At 37.5% G+C, this 23553-nt stretch overlaps 1 long non-coding RNA gene across 1 annotated transcript in view; it reads right to left on the reverse strand.

Moving 5' to 3' along the window:
* Positions 1-914: 914 nt before the first annotated feature.
* LOC109496188 overlaps positions 915-23553 on the reverse strand; it is a 150145-nt gene continuing 127506 nt past the window's right edge. Inside the window, exons 3-7 of the long non-coding RNA XR_002739596.2 lie at positions 21866-21997; positions 21313-21406; positions 20834-20878; positions 13128-13194; positions 915-1541 (exon numbers count right to left, since the gene is read on the reverse strand). This is a non-coding gene — a long non-coding RNA (uncharacterized LOC109496188). The remainder of the gene's footprint in view (positions 1542-13127; positions 13195-20833; positions 20879-21312; positions 21407-21865; positions 21998-23553) is intronic.

The raw sequence follows: 23553 nt of genomic DNA on the forward strand, positions 1-23553 counted from the left end.
TTCTTTGTACTGCCAGCACAGAAAAAGAGGTCTTGTGGTAGAGAAGTAGTTAAATACATATTTTTAATGATATGCTAAAATAATAAAACTTGAGAATAGAAGAGAATTTCATAAATATTAAGGATATGGATATATTTAAATAAGGAAACACAGTGATTTGTGATCAACATATTGATTTATGGTTTCCATAAACTTAGAAATAAGAAACATTCTGGTGCATGTATAGTATTTTCCAGTAGAGGGCAGAGATCTAACCTGTAACTAGACAGTGACTGTTTAATGGTATAAGATAGCTTTTTCAGAGTGGTTTATTCATACCTAAACTTGAGAAAGAAAAAAACAGTGTGGTTTCTCACAAGCAAATGATTTCATGGCACTGACTGCCCAAACAACTTAGCCAATGGGTGTACAGGGGAGGGATAGAGCTGTATTTCTTTCTCTTTCTGGTTTAAGCTGTCTTAATAAATATCTAATTATTTAATAGATGGACTACTATACGTAGGGTTCCCAAACTCCAATAGGATAGAAGTTCACACAGGAAGTTGGTAAGTCTGCCCACATCCTTTTACTTAGAGATCATTTTTTAAGAGACCATTTCATGTGTTGTTCCATAAATATTTTGACATAAACCTCCTTGTCAGTGCCTCGGTATTGGCAAAGGATTTCTCAATTTCCACCGCTTTCTCCTATTTTCTTCTCTCTCTTATTGTTCTTTGGCATTCCTTATAAAAGCACACAGAGGAAAATGAAAAATATATGGTATTCATATTTTATTTTATTTTGTTTTTAAATATTTTATTTATTTTTGAGAGACAGTTAAAGTTGGGGAAGGGCAGAGAGAGGGAGACAGGGGGTCTGAAGAGGCTCTGCGCGGACAGCAGCAAGCATCAGAGCCTGATGCGGGGTTCGAACTAACGAACCTTGAGATCATGACCTGAACCAAAGTTGGATGTTCAACCGACTGAGCCACCCAGGCGCCCCTATGGGATTCATATTTTAAAGTTCCAAGACTTTTCTTGAACAAGCAGGCCAGACTTATGCATTTACATGAGTGTTGTTTCCCAAATTAGTCCTTCTAGAAAGCATTTTACATATTTTCACAGTATTGTTGTGATAAAGATATTTTTGTGGCTTCTAATGGCACTGATTTCAGTCAGATTTTAAGCAACTCCAAAATACCAGTAATTTCATTAGTATGCCTTATTTTCTTTTCAAAACACTGCATCACTTTGTTAATAACACATATTCATTCACGACACAAAAGTGTGGATAACTTTTGCCTGTTTTCAAAATAATATTCACCTACAAAGAGAATTATTTTTCAAAGTTTTTAAAGGAAGTTCCTAAAAGATGTTGAGCAATCACAGTATTATTAGAATAAACCTTCAGTCTCCCAAAGGAACTATTCTGAATATGATCTCTTGCTTATGGTTCATGTGTCACCATACAGAATTTAGACTCACCTCTAAGTAACTTCAAGGTACAAGATACTCTGCAGATAATCTTCTTCTTTGCAACTCGATACTGTCTTCTGACAAAACCTATGAAAAGTATATGACACAGAGAATGGAACCATAATATTTCATATACTGTTACCACATAATTTCTACACTGCTCATAACAGCAGAACTTGCTAGACTGTGAGGTCTTACATCAAGACTGAGTTCACCTCAATCTACCTGCAAATCCTTTCCTGCCTGGCTCTGTGAAGATGGTCTATATGTACCTCTACCCACTCTATTTCCACCCAAGCAAGAGCTTATTTTTTGTATATTTCTTGTTCAGTTCAGTTCAAAATCCATTGCCTGAGCGCTCACTCTGCCAACTGGGACTCCAAACATGAATGTGATACTGTCCTTGAGCTCATGGAGCTTAAAGTTAGTTAAGGAGCCAGACACTTAAAGGGTTCATTTTAATTTCTCATAGTATTATGGTGGAGGGAGGCAGTGGTTTTTGTGAGAGGAGGTTATTTACTCACCAAATACTGATTATACATGCACTATGGGGCAAGTACTGATAACATGAGATGTCTGGATGGAGTTTAGCTCCTAGTTAAGGCTTACAGAGAAGTGGGACATGTAACAGATCTTAGTCACCCAGGAGAAAAGAACTCTTATGATTCCCCAGAGTTTTCTCAGTTTGGATTGATGTACATTTTACAAAAAGCCTTGTGTCTCTGAAAATTGCTGTTTCTCCTGGTCCAAAGTTCTTGTGAACAGTTTAAACTGCCAAGTAATTCCATATTGTATTCATTGGATACTGACCTCTTTTGCTCTGCCTGTTCTTTTTCCCCTCATTCTGCTGCACATGGTTCTATTTTCCTCATTTACATACCTGAATCCTACGCTCATCTAGTGCACAAAGATTCTTACAAGTGAGCTTTGACTTTTGTGGACCTTTGACCTTTATAGACTACATGCGTCAGCATACAAATAGCATTCTGTGTATGGGGAAGGAATATTAAAATTGTTTTCTGGCTGTTTGGCTATGAGTGTATCCCTCACAACCCAGAGATACAAATGGTCCTGTCTATATATGATTTTGCTTTCAAGAAGCACAATTTACATGGGGTGCCTGGGTGGCTCAGTTGGTTGAACATCTGATTCTTGATTTCAGCTCAGCTCATGACCCCAGGGTCGTAGGATCGAGCCCCATGTCAGGCTCTGCTCTGAGCATGGAACCTGCTTAAGATGCTCTCTCTCTTCTCCCTCCGCCCCTCTACCCTGCTTACACGCACTTCTCTCTCTCTCTCTCTCTCTCTCTCTCTCTCTCTCTCTCAAATAAAAAAAAGCACAATTTATAAGCTAAAACCAAAAAAGGGCAAAAGAAATTCCAAGCACTACTTGTGCTCCTTGTGAGAAATTAAAACATATCTAATCCACAACCTCAGCAATGTTTCTCACATCTTATTTTGTTTTCCATCCACGTTGTCACCCACAACACTTAAGAGACTCTCACTTATGACCCTCCTCACAACAACTACAGTCAATATTTCTTTTCTAGTAAAAGCAACTTTTATTCTATCTCCAACTCTGGCTGTTCTCCCCTTCCCCCTACATATCATATAGATTGACATAACCTTCCATCCACTGTTTTGCTCATTTTTCAGCCCTGTTTGCTTTTACTCTGACTGCACGCATCATAAAAGAGTAACAGCTTGACTAACCAAGATCGAATCTTCTGGGTTAACGAGAGGGTTTGTGGGTTAGCAATAAGAGAGCTCTCTTTTGAGGGCTAGAGTAGTCAAAGAGTTTGCAAATACTCCCATATTATTAATGTTCTTTCTTTATATGTGCATATTTATAGCTCTTACACACAATGAGATGAAACATTTTCTTAATCCAAAGTAAACTGAATCTAAGTTCTTCAAGCAAGCCATTGATTTCATGGTGGTTTTATATTAATAAACTCAGTGTAACTAGGTCTTATACTTTATTTACAGCTCCCATTGTCATAAATTGATGTCCAAAGGCTTAGAATCTTGTTTTTATTAAAATTAAAATCTGATGCTCTAGGAATGGGAGTTGTTAGATGTGGCTTTGCCCCCAACAATGCTTTCCAAATAATCTGTTGCAAATGTTGAAATAGGGTACCAGGGAGTAGTGTTCTGTAAGAATTTGGGCAATACAGATCTGTGTCTTGAATAACAAATCAGGACAATGACATGTACCGCTGGCTCCTATAGTCTTTAAGCTTCCTGATCTTCAGAAAAGGCTCTGGCTGTGTTTCAAGTTGGAAAGAGCCAGAAGGAAGAAAAACAAGTCCTCTTGTTGACTTGAACTTTGGTTTGTTTTCTAGGAAATGTGTTGTGTTATTTCACGTTTTGCTTCATTTTCTCCCCTAATTTCCAAACCAACTATACTATAGTTTAAACCATAATTTGATGATGTTCTTGTGCTTTTTTTCTTTTTATTTGTATTACCTTTGTGACCCTTAATGGCTTCTAAGATACAGAGAAAGAACTTCATCTCATGCTTGTCAAGTAGAGTTCCTAGATATACAGTGACTCCTCAGAAAATATACAAAGATGGAAAATTCTGAGGGAAGTAAACTAGAATGAATTGAGGGCTTCCTATGTTCCAGGTATTGTGGTTGTTGTTTTGATGCATTCTTCTTCACTGGAACCTCACAACAATGCACTGAAATCATTTTATTCTTATTTTTTTAATGAAGCTCTTGATATTCAGAGACTATTTGTATTTGTCTGATATTATACCCCTAGTAAGTAGCACATTTGGGACTTTTGCATTTTTTCCTGCTTTACTTTTAATTTCATAAAATACTTTGCCTATCTTCATGTATTTATTCATGAAAAATATACTTACTTTAAAATGTTGGAGCAAATAAAATAAAATAAAATAAAATAAAATAAAATAAAATGTTGGAGTCAGTTGAGTACAGATAGGAACAAATTTTTACAATTACTGCCCTCAGACTTGTTGTGTGAGTTTTCTGCTCCCTGCCTCTGATAGTCACCTGCCTCAGGTAGTCACAGCTAGTCAATCTCATCTTCAGTTTCCAATGAAACTCTGAGTTTCAAAATTTCTCCATCTCCCAGGTCAGACTGACCTTCAACTTCCACAGTTGAACAGTGGGAAAAGGGAATATGGTGTGTGCTTCATCTCCCACCCATCCACTTGCTTGCTCTTCCTGTCCTCCTTCAACCCCAGGGATGCTTCTGGATTCTCCAGGTTTAGGAAAGTAAAAATGGATGGAAGGATTGTACTGGTTTTGTTCTCCCTTAACTATTCAATGTCTTCTGTGTGCCAGATGCCAGATGGCGGTGAAGACTGCAAAACGGGATAGTTTGTTAGATTGCTTTATTATAAAGAAAGACCTAGGTACTATGACCTTTTATTTAGAAAAGTCTGGAGAATAAATGTGAAATGACCCCGTTGAGAAATGCATTACAGTAGTAAGAAGGGAAAGTAATAAAGGAGGATTTCAATGGAGAAGACATTCAGAGAACTAGAATTGGTGAAAACACTCAAGTGAACTAAAAAAAAAAAGATTTATGAAATCCATGTAAGCATACTGATACAAATAAAATGGAGAAGACATGTGAAGTCAATTCTGGGTTGACAAAAGAGATAAAGGAGATACAGACTGAAAGACCATCTGTCTTTCATTTCCCAAGTACATGTTCATTGAAATTCTCATTCACAACATATGACGATTTGATGCAGGATTCTGTAATTGCTCAGACTCTATAAAGAGTTTTGGAATCAAGAAATAATAGGCAAACTCACAATGGGGCTTGTGTGTTGAAGGGTAAGGAAGGAATATGAAGAAAAATAATGAATATGTGCTTTCATTTAGAAAAAAATATATAGTAAGGTTTACAAACCTACGGAAATTTAGTTTCTGAAGAGAGCTTCCCAATTTCCCATCACACTGAAGTTTAGGTAACTTGTCCTTTGAGAGCATCAGCATGTCAATTGCTTATTGTGTTGTGGCTTATTGTGTGGTCTACTTGCCTCTTGGAATCAGACCTGAAAACTTTTATCTCTGATCATATTTATCCAAAATTATTCTTGAGTGGCTTTAGGTTTCACTGTAAGTGTTCACATAAGGAATATAAGTGGTATTTTTCTAGTGATTGTAAAGAACATCATGAAAAATTAAATTTCTAAAAAACTGTTTATAACAGAGTATCTGTTTAGGTACCAGAGCCTGTGGCAGCAGAAAGGCTCACAAACTACAGTGTGAATATATTGCACTAATCTTGTTTTTTAAATTATTCAGATTTAAATATATCATAATTTTTAGATATCAATCCTCAGCCTTTGTCCTTTAAGTTTCAATAATAATAATAATAATAATAATAATAACAATAACAATCAGAATCAGAATCCATTGACTTCTTTCTCCAGTAGTTCAAAGGACATTAGTTGCCTTAAACATGAAATGCTCATTTACAGACATTCTCTCTCTCTCTCTCTTTTTCTTTCTCTCTCACACCCATTCCCCCAACACACACACACACACACACACACACACACACACACACACTCGCATAACACACTACTGTTCACATCTCTGTAACTGCTATGTAGGGACTGTCTTATCCCACAATATAATAATCTTTAGGACACTTTCTAAATAAGGAAAGTCTTTCCAAATGCGTATATTTGAAAACAAGTATACATTCTCAACACCTGGCCAGGGACAGAATTAAGTCACAATATGAGGCAGTAGGGGGTGTGCTGGTCCTGTTAAGGGAGGAAGGGGACTATATACCAAAAGAGTTGCAGAATGTAGCCAGTATGCACCAGCAGGAGTTGGGAGAGGACAACAGGAGTAGATTCTGAGGATGTTTAATCAGGGGCTGGAATGTAAGATCGAATAAGAGAGATTTTATCAATTTGAGAACACTCTCCTGATACGCAGAATTTAACATCTTGGCAAAAATATCAGGAGATGACTCCTGATGACTCCCAGAAGAATGGAGAGAACGATATTCAGAATTGCTGTCGCAGATGATGGAAGATGGTATCGATATTCTCAAAGATGTGGACATGCCAAAGCAGACAGTCCATGTAAGGCTGGAGAACTCACCAGAGGACTACGTCCCATGGGAAGACAAAGAGGATACATACACCATTTACAAAATAATAAAAAATAAGAAACTGCTGAGTGGGGCACCAAAATAATTTAGAAGTTCAATGGTAGCCCTGGATTGATAATAGGTGATGCTGTTTTAGAACTGGGTTCTGTAATGCAGGGCAGTTGATAGACCCCAAAACGACAGAGGCCAGATGGTTTTGCTTATCTGTCAGAAGCCACGTAGATAATATCACATGGATAGCAGGGATGTCTGACCATGAAGAGCTATAAAAATAATTTATCGAATTTGGCATCTCCACCATAGATTGGTGGTCAACAAGATTACTACTTAATATGTACAGCCATAAGAAAACAGAGAGGGATGATCAGAATAAGGGCAATGGCCCTAATAAAAACCCAGGCCTTTTGCCCAGTTTTTGGAACGGAGCCTGTTTTTGGACTCAAAACCAAAATTTGATCGAAAGAGAAATTGGATCTATTACTACAGCAGGATTTGGCAAACTCAAGTCTTGATGTAATCCTCATTCCATTCTTTGGGAGTAGCTCTGATGTTCAGTGTTCTCCCTGGCCCTTGGTTATGCCCTCTGGGAGATTCTTACCAGCCCATTATCCCCCATGATGACATCTGAAGAAGGTGTGGGGACCACGTCCTAATTGAGGGGTATACCACTTCCAAAGTTCATTTCTAATCGGAACAAGTGTGGAGTCTGAAAGTTGATTTAAGGCTTTAAAACATTTTTATCTTTATCCTAAGCTCTTTTTCGGTGGCAGTACAATTTGAAAGTTTATAATAAGTTTCCATTTGTTTACAGACAAATTCATGTGCTAATAACCACACTCATGTTATTGTTATTTTAGATTTATTATTTTATTTGTTCTCGAATCTGCTGTCTTTTCTTCCTTCTCCTTATGATTCTTTTTCAAATTTAATGATGGCTATTTTGAAGTTCCTTGGAATAACATACTTCGGTAGAAAAGCCACATGTCTAAGCTTTTCTTTGTTTCCAGTTTGAATGTTAATGAGAACTTTTGTTCTAAATCCTTTATAGACCTGTATCTGGTCACTTGGTGAGGTAGACAGAAAAATGTTCCCTCCTCCCCAAAGATGCCTATGTTCCAAAACCTACCAATATGTTATGTGACATAGCAAAAGGGACTTTGAAAGTGTGATTACATTAAGGACTTGAGATGGAGAGATTGTCCTGGATTATCCAGATGAGCCCAATGAAATCAAGGGGTCCTTATAGGAGGAGGCATCAGAATCAGGGTCAGAGAAGATTTGCCATCAGAAGCAGAGGTCAGAGTGATATGAGGACAGGAGTCAAGGGATATGGGCAGCACCTAAATGCTAGAAAATTCGGGGTCTTTTACCCCATTCTTACTTCTTAAACACTTCAGTCTGGAAATGACATATGACATTTCCATTTCCATTCAATAGGTGATACTAGTCCCATGCCATCCAGAGATCTAAGAACAGAATGAGAATTGTAGAACTGTGGCCAGAAAGAAGAGTGAATAGATTTTACTGAACATATAGAAGAAGTTCCCGTCACAGTCAGGCAAGGTCTTCTTGTGGAAGTGGTTTTCACCCTGCAATCTGAGTAGGGAACAACCAGATAAATAGGACAGGGGCTGTTTGATTTTGAAGCACTTAATAAATGTAAATTAAATGAATGCATGGATGGAAGAGAAGACACTGGGCAGAAATGAGTGTAGCAGTTTGAGACACAGAAGATCCTCGTGGGTGAAATTAAGTGAAGAAGGTAAAAAGCATTTGATGGTGAGGATTTAAAAAAGGCAGGGGCCAAATCATACCTGATTTTGTAGATGCTGTTAATTTTAAGTTAGTTATATGTGTGATGAGATTCATTGAAGGATATTAAGAGTGGGGGCGGTACCAATGGTTTGCATGATTGGAAGCTGCTTACAGTACAGTGTGAAACAATGAATGGACAGAGGTATAGTGAATACAAGACACATTTGAGATTGTCATAGTAGTTTTGGTAGGAGAAGAGGCAATGACATTTTGATTTAAAGAAACCGAAGTGAATTTGTGATACATTTTGGAATTGGTTTCTCTCCTTGGAGTCATTCTCTCTTCCAGTTTGAAATCATATACACACACATGCACACACACACAGACACAGACACACCACAGAACTTTCTTTCTTTTCATCACTATCACTGATAAAATATTACTTAATATTTTTATTCCAAAGGAACACCTGCTGGTGGAAACATAAACGTGGAAAATGTACATTGAATTTAAACTCAGACGGGTAGAGGGACTGCAAGGAGACTGGGCACCTATTTGAGCTGACTGAATTACAATGTGTTGAGAAGAATTCCACGCCAAATCTGAGTCACAAAGACTGCCATGACTGACCCTCTCTGTCGACTATGGGCACAGAGAAAAAAGAAAGGAGAGGTGACCTATGTGCCACATATTCATGTTAATATACTAGGTATGAGGCAAAAGTCCTATTTCCACTCTGCCTCCATTTTTAGATTGGGGAAGGCGGAAAAGGCACAAAAAGAGAAAGAACATGCCAAGAGGGGCCACTCAGGCCCTTGCAGCAGATGTTCTACAACAGGGAATTATAAAGGAAACATTAGCATAAGAGGGATACAATATATGTCTCGTGATTGCAAAACCATACTGAATTCCCTGTTCGTTTAAGTCATGTTTCACATCTGGTCCATATGTGTAATTGGAAATCTCAGAATTGCGTTTTCATGAAGGAAGATAAAGATGCCAAATGCTTTACAGAGAGGATTTATTTGTTTGTGAGTAATACACATGGAAATGTGACAAAGGGAAAGCTATGCCTGGAGCTGGGATTTAGCACTACTAAGTGAGAGAAACACTTCCTTTGTAAGGAGGTATATGAGCAATTGAAAACTTTGACTCAATTTAGCATAAATTAATAAATGAAGACTGAAACAAAGCATAGATGACATAAAGTCAATCTAGACTCTTCTAGGAACCTTTATTAAGACCACACACACACACACACACACACACACACACAAAACATGAGAGACAGTAAAGATTGAAAATCTAAATTACTAAAAGCACATTGCTCAAATTCAGGAGACAAATGCCTCCTTAACTCAACGCAGAACTTAATTGAATCTACATGATGCCCAAGCATCCAGATAGCCGGATAATTAGAGGTAAGGCTAGAGTAACTTGCTGAATGGTGGAATTTGTGACTTGTCATTTGGATGTTCTGACCCAATAATGAACAAACATTTTATTGCAGATGATAGTAATTTGGCTTCAACATGTTATGTAAAAAACATCAAAAAGATTACTTTGTATACAACAAATATATCCTTTTGCAGCCTAGCTTTCATCCTTACAATTGTCAACAGTTCGGACATTTTCCACTATGAACATTTTGTTATCTTCATTGTTTCCTTGCCTTGAACAGGCAGGTGAAGCAAAACCATACTCTTATTCACTGGCCATAGGGTGTTCCTTGTGAGGGTCCCAGAAGAGGCAGGGGCTCTTATAATGTGCTTCCCCCAACCAAATATCTATGGCTCTGGCCAAACTGTTTGTTTTCACAGAGCCTCAGTTTTCTTCTCTTACGCATTAAACACATTAGAATTAAGAACTACAACAGGAATATTTTGACTGCAAATAAGAGAAACCGAAGTAATAGAAAACTAAGCAAATATGCGTTTATTTTTCTTACATAATAAGTAGTCTGGAGATTAGCAGTCCAACACAGGGCTAGTGGTTCCATGACCCTCTCCTAGACTAAGATTTGTGCTCCACTACTCCTAGCTGTTTGCTTTCACGTCATGGTCATAATGGCAGCATTAGTTCCAAACGTTGTGTGTGCCCTCAAGGTGGCAACAGGAATGACAAATGGTGTTGCCTTCTGTGGAGGCTCCTTACATTAGGAATACATAACTTTAAAAAAGAAAACCTTATCAGGGACTTTGTCTCACTTGTATCTAACCAAACACACGTCACGTGATCGCCTCTAGCTGAAAAAGGGAATGTAAAAGCAAATACAGATGTGGGTACATTTTCATTCCCCACCCAGAGTTTCCTACTAGCAAGGGGAAAACGGGGAGTGACTAGTTCAGAGGTATCTGTTTGTCTTGTAGGGATTCCCGAGGCCCCTTTCAGATTCAAAACTCTGTGATGGAGAAAGTTAGGATAGATAAGGTTCCATGGAATTGCCAAGCTGGTGTTGGAGATCTTTGTCCAGTTCCTATGACTGTTTGGAGGGTTGCCTGTAACTGAGAAGAACCTTTTGGATCTTCCCATTTATGATTACAAAATCTAACTTCCACCAAAAAAAAAAAAATTACGTGATTAAAAGAAGTAATTTATAATGAGAAGTACCAGGGTGACTTCTAAGTTTTTGGAAAGATTATTATATTACTTCTAGGATTCATGGGCTTTGTGAGAAAATTCCTGCACAACTTTCAATTAAATTAAGAGTCATCAAGTGGTTGCCTTTTTAATATGGTAGCCAGATGTATCATTTTGGTCTGATTTTACTCATTCTTTTCCTGCCTTTCTGAAAATGGATATAAATCTGGGTTTTTATTTCACCAAATTCCCTCAGTCTTCTCTGTGTGTTGTGTGTGTGTATGTGTGTGTCTGATGGCCAGAAATAAAACTCCTTTGCCACAGAATTCTGAAAGATGAGTCCACAGAAACAAAACTTAGCTAGAGATTTGGAAGGGTTCCCATATCTTTTTTTTTTTCAACGTTTTATTTATTTTTGGGACAGAGAGAGACAGAGCATGAACGGGGGAGGGGCAGAGAGAGAGGGAGACACAGAATCGGAAACAGGCTCCAGGCTCCGAGCCATCAGCCCAGAGCCCGACGCGGGGCTCGAACTCCCGGACCGCGAGATCGTGACCTGGCTGAAGTCGGACGCTTAACCGACTGCGCCACCCAGGCGCCCCTCCCATATCTTACCAGCTATTCTCTTTTGCTGAATTAATAGAATGAAAGAAGCTCACATTGATACAGGGAATGTTAGGGCATTCATCCATTCACTCAACAAATATTTATAGAACATTTACTATATGCTATATGACAGGCACTATTCTAGTCTGAGGAGGTAATAGCAATGAACAACGTGGAACAAATTCTTGCCTTCATGAAGTTATTTTAGTGAAGATACAGAAGTGAAAAGTAATGTATGTTTCATTCAGATAGAGCAATGGGAGAGGAAGTCATTAGGTGGGGTGGGGTGGGTGCAATTTAAGATAGGGCATTCAGCAAAGGCATTTCCTTTGAACTATGGACCAATGTTACTTTCCTCTGTTTAATCCCATTTTCTTGACTCATTCTTCAACAAAATCCTTTATATGAGGTATCCCCCTTCAGATAATGGAGTAACTCATCATTTCCTCCATAATTCTTAGTGAATTAGGGGCAAAAAAATTGTGTGAAATTTGATACATATTGACTTTGAGGGACACTCTTAAGGAAAAAAAATACAATTACAATTAGAAAATTAGATATAAATGCAAATACTTATTTATACTAGGAAAAAATAGAGTAACTTAAAAATTTTAAAAAGCTGACCACTTCCCAAAACATCTCAAAATCCAGAAAAGTAACAATATTTCTATTAACCAATTGATCAATTCCTTCTATAATCATTTCCTCTAAATTGTTATGGCTACATGGTTGTAGTTAATTTGACATAACTCAACAACTTTGAAAAAAAATTCTATAAAGAAAATGAGAGAGATAATTTAGCCTTGCTTTTGGCATAAGAGATTGAGTTTTTTAAATGTATATTTAGAATGCATGGGTCATATAAGCTCTCACAAAATGTATTTTAGTTTCACTTTAAGTTATAAATTGTGCTGCACATATAAAAAAATTTATTATGAACACTAAAAGAGAAGAAGTAGAGTGGAGAGCTTTAACTTGATTAGTTAAGAATTAACTAAATCTTCTCCACACAAATTTATACACTTGATAATTTGAAGAATTTTCTACAGAATACACTTGATATCAATGCTTGATAATTTGAAGAATTTTCCACAGAATAGCTTCTGGATCAGGACATTTCCATTTCTCCTCCCATTCCTAACCCACTTCTGGTGCCTGGGGCCATGGGGCATATTAATATATGTCTATATTAACACATAACCATTATCCATATTAACATTATCTAACAGATAAACATTAGTGGTCCAACTTCTGGCCCTGCACATCTGTGTTATAATGAGCCAATCCCATACGGGACAGCCAGCAAGAAATATATCTATAAGTGATGTTTCAAAAATCGCATAATTCTATTCCACCAAACCCAACTCAGTTTCCCATTAGTGATATCTCACAAATGCTGACTCCCACTCCAATGTCCCTTGATATAAGGGGAATAGAGGTAGAGGGGAACAGCAGTAGAGGTCTACTGGTCTTATGATTTTTTCACTGAGCAGAGCCTTTCTATTGTGCTTATTTCAGACAGCAGAAAGTGGTATCTCCATCTCTTTGGAGAGAGAGAGCTCTGGAAAAACTTAATATATCTGATTTAAATCTTGTAGGGGCTCCACTTGGTACATACCTGACTCACTGGCATTCCATGTCACCCTCTGGTGAAGAGATGAACATTCCATCCATATTCTCTTGCCCTGGTAATTGAATAGAAAACCACCAATATCAATAAAGCAAATTACTTTCCATTTTTTATAAATTAGAACATCTAAAGATGTTATAGGTTAGAACAGCTAAACATGTTAAAAAACAGAAATCTGAAATCAACTGGCTTAAAATTATAAAGAATTTTATTGGAACATATATCTGAAAAGTAAGGACACAAGGTGGCACAGTTTATTTGTACCAACTCCAGTTGTCAGTGACTCTCTTGGCTCTACCCTCTTTTGTATGTGGCTTCAATTTCAGCCAATATCCTTCATGGTAGGAAAATTACAGAAGCTTCAAGTCTTACATCCCCAGATTGTCTAACCTCAGAGAAGAGAGAGCTTCTCTTAGGTCTTGTACTTATACTGTCACTGTATCCAGAGAAATATTTTGAATTAATTTTTTTAACTTAAAAAAAATTTTATTTTTGAGAGAGAGAGAGAGAGAGGACAAGCAGGGGAGGGGCAAAGAGAGAGGGAGACACAGAATCCGAAGCAGGCTCCAGGCTGTGAGCTGTCAGCCCAGAGCCTGACATGGGGCTCGAACTCACAAACCATGAGATCATGACCTGAGCCGAAGTCAGAAGCTTAACTGACTGAGCCACCCAGGTGCCCTTGAACTAATTTTCATAGGCCTGGGACAGGCTGATTCCCCCAACAGATACTTGAGGAAAGGGGGATTACAAACTCAATTCCTCAGCTGGGCCAGGCTGTTTATGTCTGAGCGTTTCCCATGTTAGCTTCACAGAAGTGACAACTGAAATAGAATCTGGAGCTGGAAACCAGCCCCTACGTTTTCATAGAACATTCCCAGGTGACAAGTACTTTCACATATACATACAACTTCCTTGAGGCAAATTTTCTATATGCAATTAAAAAGCTGAAAATTTAGATACTCTAATCTCCCATAACTATGTGGATCTCTTCATGGAAGATTTAAAATGTTTTCCGGTTATATCAGTTTGAACAATGGACTAAAAGAGAATATGAAATGGCTTAAAAGAGGAAAGCGGAAGCAGGAAATTTATGGCCAAGCCTTGGTTGTATCTCTAGCTGTCTTATCTGCACAAGTCATACAGCTTACCTTCACCATCTTAAAACAAGAAGTAAGAAACCGCACTATGAAGTCTGTAAGTTTCTAAAACTGGAGAAACACACATATAACAATGTTGACTTCCTTTTTATGGGAACGTAGAGTGTGGTTGAGAAGGAAGGGAATCAGGAAATATAGGAAGGATGATGTACAAATAAGATTTTTAAATCCTTATGTACAACTTCCATTCTCTTCCTGTTGGTGAGGCCCAGGCTGGTAGACCCCATCAGTATAGATCACCCAGCTCAGAGGTGGTTCTCAGAAAGCCTCACCCGGAGAGTTACTCTGCCTGTAGCTAAAAAATGAGGGCAAAATCGCATCCATATAGACGCCAAGGATTAAAATACGGAGAAGGATACATCAAAATTACAAAGGTTTAGCAACTCCTCATTTCCTGCTCTCCCTAGTCTCTGGCAACACCATTCTGTTCTTTGTTTCTATGAATTTGGCTGTCTTAGATACCTCATCTATGTGGACCACAGTATTTGTCTTTCAGTGACAGTCTTTTTTTTTCACCTAGCACAATGGCCTCAAGATTCATCCATATTGTCATATTATAGGATTTCTTTCTTTCCTTTTTTAAGGCTGCATGGTATTTCACTAATATATACCACTGTGCGTATAAACAACAATTCTGTATTGTATGCTTGTACACTTAAAACTCTGTTGAGAGGGCAGATATTACATTGAGCATTCTTATAAAAATATGTTCTCAGGAAAAAAGTAACATTGTTTTAATGAGACATTATAAGCTGGATAGATGAGGAATGGTAAAGCTGAGCAAAGCTGAGTAAAGCTGAGCTTGCTCAGCTAGGCTGAGCAAATGCAGTGGCATTTTGAATGGGCATTTCAAATGCATTTAGCACCTTGGGACATGGTATTATTTTGTAAATGAGAAAAATAGAGGTGTTCGTGTAGTCAGTGCTTAATTGGAATATTTTAATAGTTTGAATCATATTTTGTTTTTAATAGCATATCTTTCGAGAGGTGTGCAGAGGAATTTTCTACTGATTTTAATAAGGGAATTCATTTATGTTGGGTTTATAATAGGCATGCCTCCCCCCAAATACAGTAAAAAGCGATAATCATCTGTATAATTTTTAGACATTATATTAGAGAAAAACATTTGTTGAGTGATATGCACAGAGTTTAATCTTTGCTAATATTTTTGCTTATGGTAGGAATACAATAGGAAAAGATAGATGTATTTTTAAAAATTTTAACAGAGGCTTTTGCCTGCACACATTAAGCCATTTTAAAAGTGTGAAGGGGCGCCTGGGTGGCGCAGTCGGTTAAGCGTCCGACTTCAGCCAGGTCACGATCTCGCGGTCTGTGAGTTCGAGCCCCGCGTCAGGCTCTGGGCTGATGGCTCGGAGCCTGGAGCCTGTTTCCGATTCTGTGTCTCCCTCTCTCTCTGCCCATCCCCCGTTCATACTCTGTCTCTCTCTGTTCCAAAAATAAATAAAGGTTGAAAAAAAATTTAAAAAAAAATAAAAAAAAAAAATAAATAAAAGTGTGAAACCTGGGCTGCCTGGGTGGCTCAGTCAGTTGAGCGTCTCTTGATTTCGGCTCAAGGCAAGACTCCAGGGTCTTGGGATCAAGCCCTAAGTTGGGTCCCATACTGAGCACAGAGCCTGCTTAAGATTCTTTCTCTCTCTCCCTCTGCCCCTCTCCCTTACTCACACACACTCTCTCTCTCTAAGATAAACTTAAAAAATAAATAAAATTACTCCTACTTAAAAAAAAAGGTAAAAGTGTGAAATCTAATCAATCACTAAATATTTTGCAATCTTCCTATAAATTACATGTTTTGCTGAATTAGGCACATTTCCCCCCAAATTTCAGTTTTTAAAATTAATTTTTAAATTTTTATTTATTTATTTATTTATTTATTTATTTATTGTTTATTTATTTATTAATATATGAAATTTATTGTCAAATTGGTTTCCATACAACATCCAGTGCTCATCCCAAAAGATGCCCTCTTCAATGAATTTTTAAATTTTTAAATGGAGCCTTCGGAATCATACATTAAGAGAGAAACATCACATTTTGCTAAACTTGTACTATTAGTTCATGGAGTGAACATTTTAGATTTAGATATTTGGTTTCTCCTTGTCTGGTTGGTAGGGAACTCATTCATTAGCTCCTTTCATATTTTTTATCAGTTACCTGAACAGCTGAAAAATATGAGAATGGCAGGTTTTCTTCTAATTGTAATAGACTAGAATTCAATGAGATAATTCACATATGATAGCTTGGGGTTATGTGTGTTTAAATCGGTAGTTGTGGAGGATGGAAAGTTAAGTCCAGGTGGGTGAACCTCCAGGCTACTGGAGGCAAGAGGCAGTGGTAGGGAGGCTGACCTGGCAAAGTAGTGTATCTGACACATAGGGAGGAGATGATCTCTAGTTTGAAAAATTACTTATAGTAGTTAAGTACTTTGTATTCAGTAAATGAGGAAAAGGTATTATTTTCATAATGAAGATTAAGGGAAAAATTTAACAAAAATGTTTGAGAATTACTAAATAGTCTGTTAAAACCACTCTAGGTTAATAGGCTCAAAAATCAAATATTATTAACAAATTTCTGGTAGCTTTTCCTCGATATCACCATAAAGACATTCCTCTGTCACTTGCCTCGGCATGGAGGGTTTATTTCTTTATTCTACATCTCTCTCCCACCATATTAGCAAGTTGCACTGGATGAAAATTGTGTTGGGCAAGAGAGTCATTAACCTCCTAGGGAGAACAAGTGCCCACCCACAGCAGAGTGGAAAAAAGTCAAATCGTGGAGTTAGAAAACTCTGGGTCAATATCACAAATCCACAATCACAATTTTATTGGGCTATCTTGGGTGAGTTACTGTCTACAAATTTTTAATTCAATATTAAAATAAGTTTGATAACCAAATCAAAGGTAATTTTTTGAGGATCCATGAGAAAACTACTTGAAAAGAGGTACATGGAAGATCTATTTTCTTTGAAGCTTAAAATTTTTTTTTTCAACGTTTATTTATTTTTGGGACAGAGAGAGACAGAGCATGAACGGGGGAGGGGCAGAGAGAGAGGGAGACACAGAATCGGAAACAGGCTCCAGGCTCTGAGCCATCAGCCCAGAGCCTGACGCGGGGCTCGAACTCCCGGACCGCGAGATCGTGACCTGGCTGAAGTCGGACGCTTAACCAACTGCGCCACCCAGGTGCCCCAATTTTCTTTGAAGCTTAAAAACGCATAATTATATTATCAGTAATAACAACAGTAATAGTATTATTACAGTAATAGAATAGCAATAAGAAGAGTAGTAATGATAATTCTTGCTCTCCATAGTTAAAGTCACCCTTGACAATGACTGTTTGGGAATGGAAAAAAATCATAAGAATAAACCAGTTAATCATGAAACTAGGAAGCAAATATGCAGTCTTTATTCTTGAGGTAGCCTTCAAGCAGCAAAGTAATCCATATTCTGGTACTCTGAAGTGAAATGTTAAATATCCTCTTCAAGAATATAATCTATTTCATTAATGTAAACAGAACCAGGGAGGATTACAGTTTTTTCCTAAATCTTATTTTCTTTATTATCAAATACTTGTTTTTGTTTGTTTTGGGGGAGAGATGCGTATGTATGTGTAAGAGACAAACTCAGGGCCGGTCTTTCCTTCAAGACAGAAAAAAAAAAAAAAAAAAGGAATGCTGGAAGGCTCTAGGAACCAGACTGTTATGCCTCACACATATTTGAGATCAAATTGCCCACTCTTTGAGATGTGTAATGGTGGCTCCTCCAATCGACTGTAAGATCCACAAGTACAAAGAACATGTTTGTTCTTTTTAAAAAAATTTTTTTAACATTTATTTATTTTTGAGACAGAGAGAGACAGAGCATGAACGGGGGAGGGGCAGAGAGAGAGGGAGACACAGAATCCGAAGCAGGCTCCAGGCTCTGAGCCATCAGCCCAGAGCCCGACGTGGGGCTCGAACTCACAGACCGTGAGATCGTGACCTGAGCTGAAGTCGGACGCTCAACCGACTGAGCCACCCAGGCGCCCCAAGAACATGTTTGTTCTTGTTTCATTTTGTTGTTATTGTTTATAATCCCAGAATACCTGCCATTTGGCACAATGGCTGGTACTGGAAATTATATCTGTTGAATAACTAGATGACATAATTTCAAATGAGTGAATATCCACCAGTGAATATACCTTGAGTAAATAGATGTTGCCTTCTACATTCAGACCTGGAGCAAAACCGAGTTGCTCCTGAGCTTGCGGAAGAAAGTTCTCTCATTTGGGGCTAAGAAGAAGTTGAATCTGGACCCCAACTAATAGAAATGAAAAGTGGCTTTATTACTGGGAATTAGTTTGTCTTTAGGTCACAGAACCAGCAGGGGTTGGGATGGGCCTAGGAGGGTGGATTTGGTCTTTATTTCTTAAGAATATTCGTTTGTAGTAGCAAAGTGTTCAACTAATGAGTTATTCATCTGCTTTATATATGTGTATGAAAGTAGATAATTAGTTATATACAGTATATCTACACATAGAATTATAGAATTATCTATGCTTCAAGCAATAATCTTAAGATTTAAAAAAATACAATAGCCTTGAATTAGTAGCAATTAACTGAAGGTATCAGTTTTTAGGTGCTTTTCGGAGAGTCAGATCAAAGGAGAATGACCAATTGGAGAGACGAGTGAAATACAGGAAAAAGTTACAGAGTGTAAACATAGTTTTGAGGGGAAATATCAGAAGCTGCTCCAGGAGAGGAGCCTGGAAGGATAGAGGTTTGTATTTACTAAAGTTTAAGTATGTGTGAAAGGAAAATGTCACCTTGTTTCTAAATACAGGCTGGTGAGATCTGAGGATGCATCCATGGCATACATGGCGTTCCTAGAAAGACAGTGCCTGGCATGTAGCAGATCCTTCTATGGTGGTCATCATTGCCACTATTACTTTGTTTGTAATTATTAGTCTGATTGGTGGTATTACTTTTATGACTATTACTCTGATTCACCTTGTGCCTGGCCAGATAATACGTCTAAAAGCACTTATTCAATATCCTGCACTTTTGTTGTTGTGATAGATGCTAAAGTTTGATAACACCTACAGTAAAACATGTAAATTCAGCCTTCCAGATAAGATACGTTCAGAAAAGCTGTCATCAGCAAAGAAATAAAACAAATAATAAAAGAGAAGTTTATTTACTACTACATGCTAGGGATGCTCATTCTGTTTCACCTAGTGCTCTTAAGTCATGACAAGTTCTGGAAAGATGCGGTCATGGGCTCCCAGAGAGGAGTCATCTTGTCTCCAGTTGAGGCTAAGACAAAAATCAGAAGATTTATCATAGTAGTTTTGCAGCCCACAGAACCTAAGGTTGAATGGACAGAGTGAGAAATGAGAGGCAGGACATGGATTTCAGGTCTTACTGTTTTGCCAAAGAAAACAAATGTCATTTCACTTCTTCTTCTTCTTCTTCTTCTTCGTGTGTGTGTATGTGTGTGTGTGTGTGTGTGTGTGTGTCTGTGTGTGTGTCTGTGTTTTAACAGAGATATAAACAATTGTAAGGAAGCTGTTATTGCTGCGAAGGGATCCAGATAGTGAAAATTCATGGGAAAATGAGGCATCTTTTTCAAGGTCCATAAATTTCCAATTCCTTCCCCAAGAGTTGAGAACAAGTGTGCTTCTTCAATGTGCAGGGTGTCCTAATTAGGAAATGAGCTAACAATTTCCTTTTGAGTAGCCCTCTGTGTTGCTGACTATCTGAAGCAGAAATGTTCAGAGAGGCCAAATCTGTGCTCATGTGCAATGTGGAATGACAACACAGGAGACAATATTTTGGTGAATAAATTCAGGCCAAACCATTTTTTTGGATGAATTATGCAAAGAGAATATAAATCTTCTGTTTTCCTTATATGTCGAGCCAGCATTCCTTGAAGAGAAGTATTTTATATCTTTCTTTTAAATCATAAACTTGTCAATGGAAAGGAGGAAGGGACTCTAGAGATATAAAGCTTAATATCTTTTCTCTCAGAAGATGTAATTAAAGGCTTATTAAGTGGTTTTTCCAAAGTCTTGTTTATGCTTATTACCGTCCTAGTATAAAAGGGAAAGATGAATTGACTTTCATAAGGAATGTTTTAGGAACAGCAAAACCCAAAACTGTAAGCTTTAGTTCATGTTTCCAAATGGAAAATGTATCCTTCTCTGGTTGCTGAACAGGTGCTCACCACAAATGCTTACTACAAGCTAAAGAAATTACTTATATGGAACTGGAAATGGAAAAAGTGAGCTTAAGTATAAACCTTCAACTCTGAAGTAATTAAGCGGTGGGAAAAATTTTAAAGGTAATCAAATTAGAAATTTGTATGAGCAATCTGGAGAATGGTGAGCTTCGAAATGGGAAGGGTTTACTTAAGTAGTTAGTATGTGGAAAGTACACAATTTATAAAGAGGTTAATGCAAATATCAAAAAAGGAAAAATGTGGCTTACCATAGGGTAAAGAGAAAACTGAGAGTGTATTATTAATTTATTTATTCACTCACCAAACATATCTTGGCACGCATCAGTACTGAAGACTGCCCGAGGTTCTAGAAAAAAAAAATAGTGTGCCAAAAGGAAGGAAAATGACATTTAGAATTGACATCTGGGGGAAAATAAGCTTTCGTAGACTTCCACATCTACCCAGGACCCCGACTGTGAAAACAAAATCTGATGAACACAAGAAGATGTGTTGTATAAAGGCTGTCTGCCCTTCTCTTTTAAATTGGTGAACTTCAGGATATATTTTATTTGCAGTTTTTAGGGTTTTGTGATTCTAAGGATCTCAGAAGAATGGATAAATCCAAGCTAAAATCTAGACCAGATGCAAAGGACAAGTGCTGTTTTCTCTTGGCCTAATGTATTGAAAGCATGCTATCGGGGATCTTTGACCTATTTCTGTCAATTCAGAGAACACAGCTATCATAGAGGAAAACCCTCTAGTATGTATCCGTCATAGCTACCCGAATATACTCCACATTACCTTATGGTTACAGGATTCTTGATCTTCTTCTACCGTTGTGTTGATTTTATTGTTACCAGATGTTTGGCCCTGTGCCTCGGGTTACCCAGGTTCACTGGCCCAACAAACAAAACAAAATTGGAATCATATTGAGTACGTACATTTGGTGAAATAATGATATGTAAGAGAAATGAGAAGGATAGTGCCAAAGGGAGAAAAATTGAAGTGCTGCCTTATGAGGGCAGAAACACAAATGCCAAGAACATTTAAGAACCAAACTCAGCATTCTAAAGAAAGCTTTAATGTGTGAGCAAATTCCAGTGGCTACCAGGACAAACTATACTTTTTATGTGATTCGCAAAGCTTTGTTTTAAGGCACTGGGAGAAGAACGGACTGCGTAAGCGATGAAATGCGCATTCCCTTCACGTCCAAATACCCATCGCAGTGATATTTGTCCCAGCGCGTCTGCAGGAAATTAGATTTTTAATACATTTTTATATTTATGTTAGATTGATCTTGGCAGATGGTTTTTAGTAAGTCACAACATTCAGTAAATCATACCAAACAACTTACCTTGCAGCATAGACTTCACTGTTGCTCAAATAAACGATAGCTGTGTGTTTGGTTACTCAAGAGAAGGATTTTCAGACTGTCCGTGCCAGCCCTACTGACTGCTCTTCATCTGGCCTCTTGAATTCCTACCTCCTGAAAGACGACAGGTAGGAGCCATCAATGACATATGTGGGGTAATGGAAAAGAATGTGCCACTTGGAGCCAGAATACTACAGGTAGACTAATAGCCCTGTCATTTCCAAGCCATAGGACCTTAGCCATAGGACTTCCAAGGCATAGGACCAATACCTCCTTAGGTTTCAGTTCTAGTATTTTTATCTATGAAAAGGGGATTGTAATATACTCCTTATCTAACAAGGTAGGTGTGATGACCGAGTGAGAACATGTGTGGAAAAAACTTTGTAAATGAGGAAAGAGCTTACTACTGCAAACTGTTTGCAATGTGCAAAAATAACTTTTAAATTTGAAACTTGAAATCAAGTACATTTGACAGTATACTATTAATATTTCAGTAAGTGTTTCAGAGACATTTAAACACATCCTGTCACTTGCTTCAGTTTATTTTTGATTCCATTTGATTTGAGAGAAACTTGAATACTTGTTGTTATAATGCCCATTGAATTAAATATTCAGAAAATACCAGGGGCTAAGGACAAGTGTTAAGCTGCTCCATGTTTCCACTGAGATGAAATTCTGGGAGATACAATTTATAACAAAAGCCAGAATTATGGTCTTTGACTTCCCAATTACAGAGACAATCTTCTAGAACATAGAAAGGTGTTTAATCATTTGTGTGCATGTGTGTGTGTGTGTGCACTTGCACTTGTGCGTGTAGCAAAAAACACATTATCTTAAATATACCATCTTAACTATTCTCAAGTATACAATTCAGTAGTGTTAAGTGTTGTCACATTGTCATGCAGATCTCTATAACTTTTTCATCTTGCAAAACTGAAACTGTATGTTTATGAAACACTGATTTTCCTTTTCCTCTCCCCACAGTCCTGTTTCTATGCTTCTGATTACTTTCGATACTTAATATGTGTGGAATCATATAGTATTTGCCCACTCGTAACTAGCTTATTTTGTTTAGCATAATGTCCTCAAGGTCCATCCATATGTAACATGGAACAAATTTCCTTCTATTTTATTTCCTTCTATTTTAAAGCTACATAATATACCGTTGAATGTATATTCCACATTTTCTTTATCCATCCGCCAATGAACATTTGGTTTGTTTCAATCTCTTGGCTATTGGAATAATGCAGCAGTGAACATGGGTTGTGCAAATACCATTTTGAGATCCTGCTTTTAGTTCATTTGTTGCATCTTCTGCTAATTCTATTTTTAAAGGTTTGAGGAACCTCCATGATGCTTTTCATAAAGGCTACACCATTTCTTATTCTCACCAATAGTGCACAAGGGTTCCAATTTCTCCACATCCTTGCCAACACATGTTATTTTCTGTTCTTTTGATAGTGGCCATCCTAATGGATGTAAGGTAATATCTCATTTTGGTTTTGATTTGCATTACTCTTATGATTAGTAATGTTGAGCATCTATTCACATGCTTGTTATCATTTGTATATCTTCTTTGGAGAATTGTCTATTTTAGTCCTTTGCCCATTTTTTAGATTGAGTTATTTAGTTTTTGTTTTTGTGGAGGTTTTGTCTGTTTGGGGTTTTTT

This window comes from Felis catus, chromosome F2 (assembly GCF_018350175.1).
Source record: "Felis catus isolate Fca126 chromosome F2, F.catus_Fca126_mat1.0, whole genome shotgun sequence".
Lineage (NCBI taxonomy): Eukaryota > Metazoa > Chordata > Mammalia > Carnivora > Felidae > Felis > Felis catus.